The 15053-nt window shown below is 47.7% G+C and overlaps 1 protein-coding gene across 6 annotated transcripts in view; it reads left to right on the forward strand.

The window, feature by feature from the left end:
• The window catches only part of LOC137355796 (sphingosine 1-phosphate receptor 2-like), a 235104-nt gene that overhangs the window by 77019 nt on the left and 143032 nt on the right, over positions 1-15053 (forward strand). For 2 of the 6 annotated variants that reach the window (XM_068021323.1, XM_068021326.1), the window contains exon 1: positions 4670-5151. The exons of 1 other annotated variant lie outside the window; for it this stretch is intronic. The gene's annotated coding sequence lies outside the window, so the exon portion shown is untranslated. Of the gene's footprint in view, positions 1-4394; positions 4415-4669; positions 5152-8280; positions 8438-15053 lie in introns of those variants that run through there. 3 more of the 6 variants (XM_068021325.1, XM_068021328.1, XM_068021324.1) reach the window with 3 other exon arrangements.

Raw genomic sequence — 15053 nt, forward strand, 5'->3', positions numbered from 1 at the left:
TCTCATGAGGCTGGACAGGAGAACATTGGATCAGATCTGGAGGTGACAATGGCATGGTTGAGTGTTTCAGTGACAGATGGGCTGTTGAAAAATGGGTAATGCTCCAAAGGTGGATGTATGCGGTCTTTGTGATGACAAGGAAGCTTATCTTTGGATCAAACAGGACTCAGAGTTTGCAAAGTCTAATTCAGTCTAGTTAGTTGTTCCCAGCGTTTAACTGGAGGATATTGCAGTTTATCCAAGATTAGATGGTAGAAAAGCAGTGCTGAACAACACTGAGGCTCCTATTTCTTATGTTCTTCAGTGTTTTATCAGTGCCAAAGATTATCTGGTGCAATAAGTACTAGGCAGCCTGTGGTAATCATGGGTGTGAATGTTTCAACAGCTGCATTGAAAGGCTGGGTCTTTTAGTGCTTTTATTACTTCATTTCTGGCTACACTTGAATGAGGAATATAAACGGGATGAGCCTTTAAATGGTGTTGTTGTCCTTCAGGAGGTTCTCTGGAGTTCAAGGTTCTGGGATAGTTGTTAATTGAGTGTTTTTTTTAACCTCATTTCCACAGATTCTGATAGCTGAAGATATAAACGGTTGGATTGAAAGGTGTCATGGTGGTAAATTAGCATGTCAATGTAGGGAACAGTGGGCCGTGCATTCATATCCAAGATTCGCCCCGCTGAAACCCTGTACTCAGCCATGACAGTAAGTGGAGATGTTAATTAAAGTTTGGGTGTTTTCCTACCGGTGGGACAAGGACACAGAAGGAGATTGTGTCCCGATTACTCCAGGGTACCTCCCACTGATCAGTTCAGATTAACACTGGCAAATAAAAACAAAAAGTGCTGGAAAGACTCAGCAGGTCTGTCAGCATTTGTGGAGAGAGAAGCAGAATTAACGTTTCAGGTCTGTGACCTTTCATCAGAACTGACCTGAAACGTTAACTTTGCTTCTCTCTCCACAGATGCTGCCAGACCTGCTGAGTCTTTCCAGCACTTTTTGTTTTTGTTTCAGATTTCCAGCATCTGCAGTATTTTGCTTTTATTTTAGCCCTGGCAAAGCCTGAGAGGAGGAGGCTTATATTTTCAACCACAGTTAGTGTGTAGCACACACAGGCAGAAAATAGAGAAATTTTGGAACTTGAGTTTTAAAGTTCAGATGGAAAAGGATTTCATCATAATTTTAAAAATTAAAAGTTCACTTCAAGGTTAACAAAACAATGTTTCCCGAGGGACTTTCCAAAAAAATGAACCCACATGCTTTATTTTTTCCTCTATATAACGAAAAGTTGTGAATAAATTTCCAATTGGTTTCTGTAGTACATGGCAGCTGTCGGAGCAGGGGAGTTGGTCAGGAGACTATGGCTGTCCCTTTGTTCTGTTCAACTTGACAGATGTGCATTTTGTGAAGCAGCCCTTAAACCCTGGGCCTCATCATAAACACACAGCTGAGAGTTCAGTGAAGAAAGCTGGAATTCAACCAGTTCAGTGAAAGAGACCCAAATGTTGGCTCCTGCACCAGGACCATCCCTCAACCTCAACCTTGTGAGGGAGTGAGTGACTGATCATTTTTAAGTTTGGAAAAGACTTAAACTGGGCTTGTCTGTAAAATCACTTCCCCAACTCCCAGCAAAACAAAGCCTTTTGGAAGATTTCTGATGCTGAATTTAAGAAAGTAAAAGGATTTGAGGCAGTGATACTTCATTATATTATTTCACAGTCAAGAGCTGCAAGTTGATATCTTTTCACAGTTTTCACTGTTTATGAGATACTGTTATGGTCATTGAAGGGTTAATTTCACCACACTCAGGATTTTTAAAAAAATCTATCCCTTCTTGTTCTACCTGGAGCTTCGCAAATGTATGCTGACACAGAGGTCCCTGGAAATCTGTATTTCCTCATACCAGGCAGCATCCCAATGAGTCTATGCTGTACCCTCTCTAAAAACTCAATATCCTTTCTTTGGGGTGTGGAGCCCAATACTGCCCACAGTGCTCTAACTGAGATCTTATTCAGGTTTATTGGCTTCTATATTCTGTACCTCTTGTGATAAAAACTAGAAATCTATTACTTTTATTTTTACAGCCTTGTCAATCTTTTTTTTCTCAAAAATTTACTTTATTCATAAAATCTGTAAGAAAATACATTACAAAACAGTTCAAAACAGTACCAAGTTGGCATTCCAGAAAGTGCAAAGGAAATCAGTTTTTTTTTTAATACAGGAGTGAGTTGCTTCACAACCCTTCCATCCCATTTTACATACAATGTACATTTTACAGCAAACCCATATTTGGTGTATACAGTCCGAGGGGTTTTTCACAGGTTCCAGCCCCTCGGTTCACTATGGCGGGAGGACCTTACACAGTGGTCTTTCCCCATTGAGCCTTTGCCGCAGCTGGCCCAAGCTTTAGTGCGTCCCTCAGCACGTAGTCCTGGACCTTGGAATGTGCCAGTCTGCAACACTGGGTCGTGGACAACTCTTTGCGCTGGAAGACCAGCAAGTTTCGGGCAGACCAAAGAGCATCTTTCACCAAATTGATAGTCCTCCAGCAGCAGTTGATGTTTGTCTCGGTGTGCGACACTGGGAACAGCCCGTAGAGCACAGACTCCTGTGTTACAGAGCTGCTTGGGATGAACCTCAACAAAAGCCACTGCATCTCTTTCCTCACTTGCTTTGCAAAGACACATTCCAGAAGGAGGTGGACAACAGTCTCTTCCCCACCACAGCCACTTCAGGGGCAGCGTGCGGAGGGGGCGAGACTCCAGGCGTGCAGGAAGGATCTGATGGGAAGGGCTCTTCTCACCACCAGCCAAGCTATGCCTTGGTGCTTGTTTGAAAGTCCTGGTGATGAGGCATTCTGCCAAATGACTTTGGCAGTCTACTCGAGGAACCATCCGACAGAATCCACCATCTCCTTTTCCCGTAGGCCCTTGAGGGCATTCCATGCAGACCACTGCCTGATGAATTGGTGGTCAAAGGTGTTTTTCTGCACAAACTTTTCCACCAAGGATAGGTGGTACAGTACGGTCCAACTGGATGGAGCGTTCCACGGCAATATGGTCAGACTCATCCTTCGCAACACCGGGGACAGATAGAACCTCAGCACGTAGTGACACTTGGTGTTTGCATACTGGGGCTCTACGCACAGTTTGATGCCGCCGCAGACAAAAGTGATCATCAGGATGAGGGCAACGTTGGGTACGTTTTTTCCGCCCTTATCCAGAGGTTTGAACATCATGTCCCTCAGGAGCCGGTCCATTTTGCCTCTCCAGATAAAGCGGAAAATGGCTCGGGTGACCGCCACGGCGCAGGAGTGGGGTATGGGCCAGACCTGCGCCACGTACAGCAATAACGTGAGCACCTCGCACCTTATGACCAGGTTCTTACCCACAATGGAGAGAAAACGCTGCTCCCAAATGCTCAGTTTATGGTCTCCCATGGCTACTCTCTCCTTCCAGGTTTTGGTGTTGATCTGAGGCGTTGCTTTAATGCCCTGTGAACCCATCCCCCAAATATCTGTTCTCTTCTAAAGCAACTGAGCCTATTCCCATTCGCGGTATTTCTGCTGCTGTTATTTTTAACTAAACTGCATCACCTCACACTTACTGACGCTGAATCCCATCTGTCGATTTTTAGCCCAGTTCCCCATCTTATCAAAATCTTTTTACAGTTTTCTTTGGTCTTCTAAAGAATTAACCATACTTCCTGTTTTAGTCTGCAAATTTCATTCTGAGCTTTGATATACACAATGAGTATAAGTAGTTCCATAACTGAATCCTGTGGGACACCACAACCCACTTCCAAATACTTTGATAAATTGCCTTTAGATACTAATCTGTTTTCTCCCTTCTAATCAATCCTCCCCCTTAATCCCATTCCCTGTATTTTCTCCACTAATCTAACACCCTTTTGGAAACATAGTTATTCTTATTTATGAAGTTGATTGTGCGACTCAGCACTTACAAAGCTAAGGTGCCATTTCCCACAAATTGTTCCTCTTTGAGGGTTTTTGATCTCAGTATTTCACACATCCTAACTGCCTGATGGTTACGTAACAAACTGCACATTATGTAAGCCCAACGTCTGCTGGAGGTTCCCCCTCTCTATCAGCTACAGTACTTGAGATTTTCTTAGTCCCTAGCACAATACAGAGAAGGAATATTGGGGTAAAGCTTCACCCAGCGATTGTGCACATCTTTATGCTCATGATTCTCCATGTCAAGAGTAATCGCTGTCAGGCAGAATAGGGGGTGGGATGGATAGACCCAGGGTCTTACCCACAGGGAGGCCGAGGATATTTCAACATCAGTCCTTGTGAACTTCCTGAATCCTGGTTGTGGAGCAGCACACACAGCAAGCTGAGAACAGTCTCCAATCTGCTATTTTATGTGAGGAAATGGCAAGATAGAAACAATAAGGTGCGCAAACCTTGAGAGCATTTTTGTCTAAAATGTAATATGGTTTCTTTAGTTCTGGTTGCAGTACACAGCTTACTAAAAACTAACTTCACTCAGAGAAATCATATCCCAGCTTAAATTGAAACACATCACAATATGTTGTCTGAGGGAGGAGCCAATCTATTCGATACAAATTGTTTTTATTCGTTACGGGGGATGTGGGCGTCACTGACTATGCCAGCATTTATTGCCCATCCCTAATTGCCCTGGAGAAGGTGGTGGTGAGCTGCCTTCTTGAACCGCTGCAGTCTATGTGGCATAGGTACACCCACAGTGCTGTTAGGAAGGGAGTTCCAGGATTTTGACCCAGCGACAGTGAAGGAACGGCGATATAGTTCCAAGTCAGGATGGTGTGTGACTTGGAGGGGAACTTGCAGGTGGTGGTGTTCCCATGCATCTGCTGCCCTTGACCTTCTAGGTGGTAGAGGTCGTGGGTTTGGAAGGTGCTGTCGAAGGAGCCTTGGTGCGTTGCTGCAGTGCATGTTGTAGATGGTACACACTGCTGCCACTGTGTGACGGAGGTGGAAGGAGTGAATGTTTGTGGATGGGTTGCCTATCAAGTGGGCTGCTTTGTCTTGGACGGTGTCGAGCTTCTTGAGTGTTGTTGGAGTTGCACCCATCCAGGCAAGTGGAGAGTATTCCATCACACTCCTGACTTGTGCCTTGTAGATGGTGGACAGGCATTGGGGAGACAGGAGGTGAGTTACATATGCGACTTTTATGTGATTTGTTCAGTTATATGTTTGGTTGGCAGCTCCTTTTGAATTTAATACACAGTTATTTAAGTTCATTGGGTCCTAGTAACTTTTTTGAAGGTATTTATCAGCTTGCATTTTTAACTCTGAGTCTGTGTGGAGCCATCAGAGGCAGTCAGTCAGGCCAGATAATTTTTATGAATGAAGAAGAAAAAAACATCACTACCTAATAATATTCGTTATATCATCATGCAACCATAGAAAACTATCTATTATTTCAAACTAGCTAAGGTTAACAATTACATTCAAAATATATATGGTGTTACTTCTGCTACTCAGTTGTTTTATTTTTACTTCATACATTTATTTGACTGGATAGCTAATGTTGTGCCTTTATTTAAGAAGTGCAGCAGGGATAAGCCAGGGAACTACAGGCCGGTGAGCCTTACATCAGTGGTGGGAAAGCTATTGGAAGGGATTCTGAGAGACAGAATTTATATGCATCTGGAAAGGAATGGTCTGATTAGGGATAGTCAGCATGGCTTTGTGCGTGGGAAATCATGTCTCACGAATTTGAGTGAGTTTTTCGAGGAGGTGACCAAGAGGTTTGACGAGGGCAGGGTGATGGACGTTGTCTCCATGGACTTTAGCAAGGCCTTTGACAAGGCCCTGCATGGTAGGCTGGTCCAGAAGGTTCGAACACTTGGGATCCAGGGTGAGCTAGCAAACTGGATACAAAATTGGCTTGGTGATAGGAGGCAGAGGGTGGTAGTGGAGGGTTGTTTTTCAGATTGGAGGACGGTGACCAGTGGTGTGCCGCAGAGATCGGTGCTGGGCCCTCTGTTGTTTGTCATATATATTAATGACTTGGATGTGAATGTAGGGGGGATGATTAGTAAGTTTGCAGATGACACCAAAATTGGTGGTATAGTGGACAGTGAAGAAGGTTGTCTAAGGTTATAACAGGATATAGATCAACTGGGAAAGTGGGTAAGGGATTGGCCAATGGAATTTAACGCAGATAAGTGTGAAATGATGCATTTTGGGAAGTTAAACCAGGGCAGGACACATACAGTGAATGGCAGGGCTCTGGGGAGTGTTGTTGAGCAGAGAGACCTTGGGGTGCAAGTACATAGTTCCCTGAAAGTGGCAACACAGGTAGACAGGGTGGTGAAGAAGGCGTATGGCATGCTTGCCTTCATCGGCCGAGGCATTGAGTAGAAGAGTTTGGACGTCATGTTACAGTTGCACATAACGTTGGTTAGGCAGCATTTGGAGTACTGTGTGCAGTTCTGGTCACCATACTAAAGGAAAGATGTGATTAAGCTGGAGAGGGTGCAGAAAAGATTCACAAGGATGTTGCCTGGTTTGGAGGGCTTGAGTAATAAAGAGAGATTGGAAAGGCTGGGCCTGTTTTCCCTGGAGCGAAGGAGGCTGAGAGAGGACATGATAGAGGTATATAAAATTATGAGAGGCATAGATAGGGTAGATAACCAGAGTCCGTTTCCCATGTAGGGGTGACTAAAACTAGAGGGCATAGATTTAAGGTGAGAGGGAGGAGGTTTAAAGGGGATCAAAGGGGTAAATATTTCACACAAAGAATAGTGGGTATCTGGAATGAGCTGCCAGAGGAGGTGGTGGAGGCAGGAACAGTAGCGACATTTAAGAGGCAGCTGGACAGGTACTTGAATGAACAAGGCATAGAGGGATATGGAATTAATGCAGGCAGGTGGGATTAGTATAGATAGGCATTATGGTCGGCATGGACGCGGTGGGCCGAAGGGCCTGTTTCTGTGCTGTACGACTCTATGACTCTATGACTGTTAAAGCCTAATATAAAGTTTTGTGTGGTGAGATTCTACAGCCTTCTGAAGACTAGGTGGATCCTTGGTGAATTCAGGATGGAGCTGGCAGCTGAAGTAATTGGAAAAGGGTTTTCAGTTTGTTTCTTGGGTACGCTATGAACTTACCCAGATATCCAGCCAAGTGAAGACCACCTGGAAATAGTCAGCTATGAGAATATCTGAAAAACAGAAACATAATATAGTGACACTGCCCCTTTAATGCGGTGACCCCACCTCTTTGATATAGTGACACTGCCCCTTTAATGCAGTGACCCCACCTCTTTGATATAGTCACACTGCCCCTTTAATGTGGTGACCCCACCTCTTTGATATAGTCACACTGCCCCTTTAATGCAGTGACCCCACCTCTTTGATATAGTCACACTGCCCCTTTAATGCAGTGACCCCACCTCTTTGATATAGTGACACTACTCCTTTAATGCGGTGACCCCACCTCTTTGATATAGTGACACTGCCCCTTTAATGCGGTGACCCCACCTCTTTGATATAGTCACACTGCCCCTTTAATGCAGTGACCCCACCTCTTTGATATAGTCACACTGCCCCTTTACTGCAGTGACCCCACCTCTTTGATATAGTCACACTGCCCCTTTAATGCAGTGACCCCACCTCTTTGATATAGTCACACTGCCCCTTTAATGCGGTGACCCCACCTCTTTGATATAGTGACACTGCCCCTTTAATGCAGTGACCCCACCTCTTTGATATAGTGACACTGCCCCTTTAATGCAGTGACCCCACCTCTTTGATATAGTGACACTGCCCCTTTAATGCGGTGACCCCACCTCTTTGATATAGTGACACTGCCCCTTTAATGCAGTGACCCCACCTCTTTGATATAGTGACACTGCCCCTTTAATGCAGTGACCCCACCTCTTTGATATAGTCACACTGCCCCTTTAATGCAGTGACCCCACCTCTTTGATATAGTCACACTGCCCCTTTAATGCAGTGACCCCACCTCTTTGACATAGTCACACTGCCCCTTTAATGCAGTGACCCCACCTCTTTGAGATAGTCACACTGCCCCTTTAATGCAGTGACCCCACCTCTTTGATATAGTCACACTGCCCCTTTAATGCAGTGACCCCACCTCTTTGAGATAGTCACACTGCCCCTTTAATGCAGTGACCCCACCTCTTTGATATAGTCACACTGCCCCTTTAATGCAGTGACCCCACCTCTTTGATATAGTGACACTGCCCCTTTAATGCAGTGACCCCACCTCTTTGATATAGTGACACTGCCCCTTTAGGCAATCATGGAGCAACATCTCTCTCCATGTTCAAGCTAACCATTTCTGCAACAGTTCAGAGTAGGAGTGGTATAGCCTCTTCTCAGTCTCTGCCCCTTTCTTGGACTCTGGACTCTGTCAGAGGACTAAGCTCACCACTATCCGAGGTGACTGCAATGTGGAATTTGTGGTGAGTGTTGAAATGTTTGCTGTGGAGTAGCCCTGTGTCCTGGAGGGAGCCTGTGCCTTGCGAACCACGTCAGACCCTTGCAGCTAGCAGATTTTCTGTTATAATGATCTGACTTGTTCCCAGTTACTATAAAGTAACAAATGATGACCCAATTGCACCAGTGCTTATGAAAGCTTGAAAAAGACACAAAGTTAACTGAGGATAACTCTAGATTGATTTGCAAGTGGCAATTTTTCTTTTACAGAAGGAAGGAAAGATATTACTGGATAGTATACAAATGATTGAGGGCACAGCTTTGTACCAGGGCAGGTGCACGCATCCTCTGAATATGTCCATATCCTGCCAAGAAGAGAGCACTCTTTCATTGATAATTATATCCTGAATCAGTCCAGAGAAGCTGTCCTGTCCAGCTCTGCAGCCCTGGTGCGAGGCACGTGTGGCTTTAAGCACCCTGATTCTGACCAGCCTACCTCCCCCTGTAAGTCCAAAGATCCAAACCGGTATAAGAACTTATTCAAAACAATAAAGACTGTCAGCGAACTGCATTGTGTTGTCACTGCATTATGTGTGACACCATCGTAAGTCTATGATTCTGTTACATGGAATAACAGAGGAAATCTCCTCGTCGATGACTGCAAGAAAGGCCAGATGGTGGGGCTGAGGCAGCCTGTCTGAAGCAGGCTGTCACTGAAAGGGACAACTAGGAAAATCCTTCCACAAATATACAGATTGCCAGTGGAAATATATAGATAGGGTTAACAATTCTGTTCAGATAACAACATACTCACAGATCTCAACTGGAGAGCACAGTGATTTCAAGGACAGCCACAATCAATATTGTAAGAAATTAATCCTGTCCGGGCAACTTAAAGAGGTTCTCTGGGAAAAGCTAGATAGCAAATAAGCAAAAAATCTGGAACTGTACACCAGTGAGAGTCAGTGTGTGTGGACCTGTATCCCAGTGAGAGTCAGTGTGTGTGGAACTGTATCCCAGTGAGAGTCAGTGTGTGGAACTGTACCTCAGTGAGAGTCAGTGTGTGTGGAAATGTACCCCAGTGAGAGTCAGTGTGTGTGGAACTGTATCCAGTGAGAGTCAGTGTGTGGAACTGTATCCCAGTGAGAGTCAGTGTGTGCAACTGTACCTCAGTGAGAGTCAGTGTGTGTGGAACTGTATCACAGTGACAGTCAGTGTGTGTGGAACTGTACCTCAGTGAGAGTCACTGTGTGTGGAACTGTATCCCAGTGAGAGTCAGTGTGTGGATCTGCATCCCAGTGAGAGTCAGTGTGTGTGGAACTGTACCTCAGTGAGAGTCAGTGTGTGTGGAACTGTATCCCAGTGAGAGTCAGTGTGTGTGGAACTGTATCCCAGTGAGAGTCAGTGTGTGTGGAACTGTATCCCAGTGAGAGTCAGCGTGTGTGGAACTGAACGCCAGTGAGAGTCAGTGTGTGTGGAACTGTATCCCAGTGAGAGTCAGTGTGTGTGGAACTGTACCCCTGTGAGAGTCAGTGTGTGCGGAACTGTACTCCAGTGAGAGTCAGTGTGTGTGGAACTGTGCTGCAGTGATCGTGAGTGTGTGTGGAGCTGTATCCCAGTGAGAGTCAGTGTGGGTGGAACTGTATCCCAGTGAGAGTCAGTGTGTGTGGAACTGGACTGCTGTGAGAGTCAGTGTGTGTGGAACTGTATCCCAGTGAGGTCAGTGCCTGGGGAACTGTACCCCAGTGAGAGTCAGTGTGTGGAACTGTATCCCAGTGAGAGTCAGTGTGTGGAACTGTATCCCAGTGAGAGTCAGTGTGGGTGGAACAGTATCACAGTGAGAGTCAGTGTGTGTGGAACTGGACTGCACTGAGAGTCAGTGTGTGTGGAACTGTATCCCAGTGAGGTCAGTGCCTGGTCAACTGTACCCCAGTGAGAGTCTGTGTGTGGAACTGTATCCCAGTGAGAGTCAGTGTGTGGGGAACTGTATCACAGTGAGAGTCAGTGTGTGTGAAACTGTATCCCAGTGAGAGTCAGTGTGTGTGGAACTGCATCCCAGTGAGAGTCAGTGTGTGTGGAACTGTATCCCAGTGAGAGTCAGTGTGTGTGGAACTGTATCCCAGTGAGAGTCAGTGTGTGTGGAACTGTATCCCAGTGAGAGTCAGCGTGTGTGGAACTGAACGCCAGTGAGAGTCAGTGTGTGTGGAACTGTATCCCAGTGAGAGTCAGTGTGTGTGGAACTGTACCCCTGTGAGAGTCAGTGTGTGCGGAACTGTACTCCAGTGAGAGTCAGTGTGTGTGGAACTGTGCTGCAGTGATCGTGAGTGTGTGTGGAGCTGTATCCCAGTGAGAGTCAGTGTGGGTGGAACTGTATCCCAGTGAGAGTCAGTGTGTGTGGAACTGGACTGCAGTGAGAGTCAGTGTGTGTGGAACTGTATCCCAGTGAGGTCAGTGCCTGGGGAACTGTACCCCAGTGAGAGTCAGTGTGTGGAACTGTATCCCAGTGAGAGTCAGTGTGTGGAACTGTATCCCAGTGAGAGTCAGTGTGTGGGGAACTGCATCCCAGTGAGAGTCGGTGTGTGTGGAACTGAATCCCAGTGAGAGTCAGTGTGTGTGGAACTGCATCCCAGTGAGAGTCAGTGTGTGTGGAACTGTACCCCAGTGAGAATCAGTGTGTGGAACTGTATCCCAGTGAGAGTCAGTGCTTGAGGAAATGTACCTCAATGAGAGTCAGTGTGTGTGGAACTGTATCCCAATGAGAGTCAGTGCCTGGGGAACTGTACCCCAGTGAGAGTCAATGTGTGTGGAACTGCATCCCAGTGAGAGTCAGTGCCTGGGGAACTGTACCCCAGTGAGAGTCAGTGTGTGTGGAAATGAACACCAGTGAGATTCAGTTCCAGTAGAACTGCACCCCACTGAGAGTCAGTGTGTGTGGAACTGTATCCCAGTGAGAGTCAGTGTGTGTGGAACTGAACACCAGTTCCAGTCAGTGCCTGTGGAACTGTACCCCAGTGAGAGTCAGTGTGTCTGGAACTGTACCCCAGTGAGAGTCAGTGTGTGTGGAACTGTATCCCAGTGAGAGTCAGTGTGTGTGGAACTGAACACCAGTTCCAGTCAGTGCCTGTGGAACTGTACCCCAGTGAGAGTCAGTGTGTCTGGAACTGTACCCCAGTGAGAGTCAGTGTGTGCGGAACTGTACTCCAGTGAGAGTTAGTGTGTGTGGAACTGTACTCCAGTGAGAGTCAGTGTGTGTGGAACTGTATCCCAGTGAGAGTCAGTGTGTGTGGAAATGTATCCCAGTGAGAGTCAGTGCCTGTGGAACTGTACCCCAGTGAGAGTCAGTGTGTCTGGAACTGTACCCCAGTGAGAGTCAGTGTGTGCGGAACTGTACTCCAGTGAGAGTCAGTGTGTGTGGAAATGTATCCCAGTGAGAGTCAGTGTGTGTGGAACTGCATCCCAGTGAGAGTCAGTGTGTGTGGAACTGGACTGCACTGAGAGTCAATGTGTGTGGAACTGTATCCCAGTGAGAGTCAGTGTGTGGGGAACTGTATCCCAGTGAGAGTCAGTGTGTGTGAAACTGTATCCCAGTGAGAGTCAATGTGTGTGGAACTGCATCCCAGTGAGAGTCAGTGTGTGCGGAACTGTACTCCAGTGAGAGTCAGTGTGTGTGGAACTGTACCCCAGTGAGAGTCAGTGTGTGCGGAACTGTACTCCAGTGAGAGTCAGTGTGTGTGGAAATGTATCCCAGTGAGAGTCAGTGTGTGTGGAACTGCATCCCAGTGAGAGTCAGTGTGTGTGGAACTGAACACCAGTGCGAGTCAGTGCCTGTGGAACTGTACCCCAGTGAGAGTCAGTGTGTCTGGAACTGTACCCCAGTGAGAGTCAGTGTGGGTGGAACAGTATCACAGTGAGAGTCAGTGTGTGTGGAGCTGGACTGCACTGAGAGTCAGTGTGTGTGGAACTGTATCCCAGTGAGGTCAGTGCCTGGGGAACTGTACCCCAGTGAGAGTCAGTGTGTGGAAGTGTATCCCAGTGAGAGTCAGTGTGTGGGGAACTGTATCCCAGTGAGAGTCAGTGTGTGTGAAACTGTATCCCAGTGAGAGTCAGTGTGTGTGGAACTGCATCCCAGTGAGAGTCAGTGTGTGTGGAACTGTACTCCAGTGAGAGTCAGTGTGTGTGGAACTGTGCTGCAGTGAGAGTCAGTGTGTGTGGATCTGTATCCCAGTGAGAGTCAGTGCTTATGGAACTGTACCCAGTGAGAGTCAGTGCCTGGGGAACTGTACCCCAGTGAGAGTCAGTGTGTGCGGAACTGTACTCCAGTGAGAGTTAGTGTGTGTGGAACTGTACTCCAGTGAGAGTCAGTGTGTGTGGAACTGTATCCCAGTGAGAGTCAGTGTGTGTGGAAATGTATCCCAGTGAGAGTCAGTGCCTGTGGAACTGTACCCCAGTGAGAGTCAGTGTGTCTGGAACTGTACCCCAGTGAGAGTCAGTGTGTGCGGAACTGTACTCCAGTGAGAGTCAGTGTGTGTGGAAATGTATCCCAGTGAGAGTCAGTGTGTGTGGAACTGCATCCCAGTGAGAGTCAGTGTGTGTGGAACTGGACTGCACTGAGAGTCAATGTGTGTGGAACTGTATCCCAGTGAGAGTCAGTGTGTGGGGAACTGTATCCCAGTGAGAGTCAGTGTGTGTGAAACTGTATCCCAGTGAGAGTCAATGTGTGTGGAACTGCATCCCAGTGAGAGTCAGTGTGTGCGGAACTGTACTCCAGTGAGAGTCAGTGTGTGTGGAACTGTACCCCAGTGAGAGTCAGTGTGTGCGGAACTGTACTCCAGTGAGAGTCAGTGTGTGTGGAAATGTATCCCAGTGAGAGTCAGTGTGTGTGGAACTGCATCCCAGTGAGAGTCAGTGTGTGTGGAACTGAACACCAGTGCGAGTCAGTGCCTGTGGAACTGTACCCCAGTGAGAGTCAGTGTGTCTGGAACTGTACCCCAGTGAGAGTCAGTGTGGGTGGAACAGTATCACAGTGAGAGTCAGTGTGTGTGGAGCTGGACTGCACTGAGAGTCAGTGTGTGTGGAACTGTATCCCAGTGAGGTCAGTGCCTGGGGAACTGTACCCCAGTGAGAGTCAGTGTGTGGAAGTGTATCCCAGTGAGAGTCAGTGTGTGGGGAACTGTATCCCAGTGAGAGTCAGTGTGTGTGAAACTGTATCCCAGTGAGAGTCAGTGTGTGTGGAACTGCATCCCAGTGAGAGTCAGTGTGTGTGGAACTGTACTCCAGTGAGAGTCAGTGTGTGTGGAACTGTGCTGCAGTGAGAGTCAGTGTGTGTGGATCTGTATCCCAGTGAGAGTCAGTGCTTATGGAACTGTACCCAGTGAGAGTCAGTGCCTGGGGAACTGTACCCCAGTGAGAGTCCATCCCTGGGGAACTGTACCCCCAGTGAGAGTCAGTGCCTGGGGAGCTGTACTCCCGTGAGTGTCAGGGCCTGGGGAACTGTACCCCCGTGTGTGTCAGTGCCTGGGGAACTGTACCCCAGTGAGAGTCAGTGCCTGGGGATCTGTACTCCCGTGAGTGTCAGGGCCTGGGGAACTGTACCCCAGTGAGAGTCAGTGCCTGAGAAACTGTACCCCAGTGAGTGACAGTGCCTGGGGAACTGTACCCCAGTGAGAGTCAGTGCCTCGGGAACTGTACCCCAGTGAGAGTCAGTGTGTGTGGAACTGTATCCCAGTGAGAGTCAGTGTGGGTGGAACTGTATCCCAGTGAGAGTCAGTGTGTGTGGAACTGCATCCCAGTGAGAGTCAGTGTGTGTGGAACTGTACTCCAGTGAGAGTCAGTGTGTGGGGAACTGTATCCCAGTGAGAGTCAGTGTGTGGGGAACTGTATCCCAGTGAGAGTCAGTGTGTGTGAAACTGTATCCCAGTGAGAGTCAGTGTGTGTGGAACTGCATCCCAGTGAGAGTCAGTGTGTGTGGAACTGTACTCCAGTGAGAGTCAGTGTGTGTGGAACTGTGCTGCAGTGAGAGTCAGTGTGTGTGGATCTGTATCCCAGTGAGAGTCAGTGCTTATGGAACTGTACCCAGTGAGAGTCAGTGCCTGGGGAACTGTACCCCAGTGAGAGTCCGTCCCTGGGGAACTGTACCCCCAGTGAGAGTCAGTGCCTGGGGATCTGTACTCCCGTGAGTGTCAGGGCCTGGGGAACTGTACCCCCATGTGTGTCAGTGCCTGGGGAACTGTACCCCAGTGAGAGTCAGTGCCTGGGGATCTGTACTCCCGTGAGTGTCAGGGCCTGGGGAACTGTACCCCAGTGAGAGTCAGTGCCTGAGAAACTGTACCCCAGTGAGTGACAGTGCCTGGGGAACTGTACCCCAGTGAGAGTCAGTGCCTCGGGAACTGTACCCCAGTGAGAGTCAGTGTGTGTGGAACTGTATCCCAGTGAGAGTCAGTGTGGGTGGAACTGTATCCCAGTGAGAGTCAGTGTGTGTGGAAATGAACGCCAGTGAGAGTCAGTGCCTGTGGAACTGCACCCCACTGAGAGTCAGTGTGTGTGGAACTGTATCCCAGTGAGAGTCAGTGCCTGTGGAACTGTATCCCAGTGAGAGTCAGTGTGTGGGGAACTGTATCCCAGTGAGAGTCAGTGTGTGTGGAA

This window comes from Heterodontus francisci, chromosome 43 (assembly GCF_036365525.1).
Source record: "Heterodontus francisci isolate sHetFra1 chromosome 43, sHetFra1.hap1, whole genome shotgun sequence".
Lineage (NCBI taxonomy): Eukaryota > Metazoa > Chordata > Chondrichthyes > Heterodontiformes > Heterodontidae > Heterodontus > Heterodontus francisci.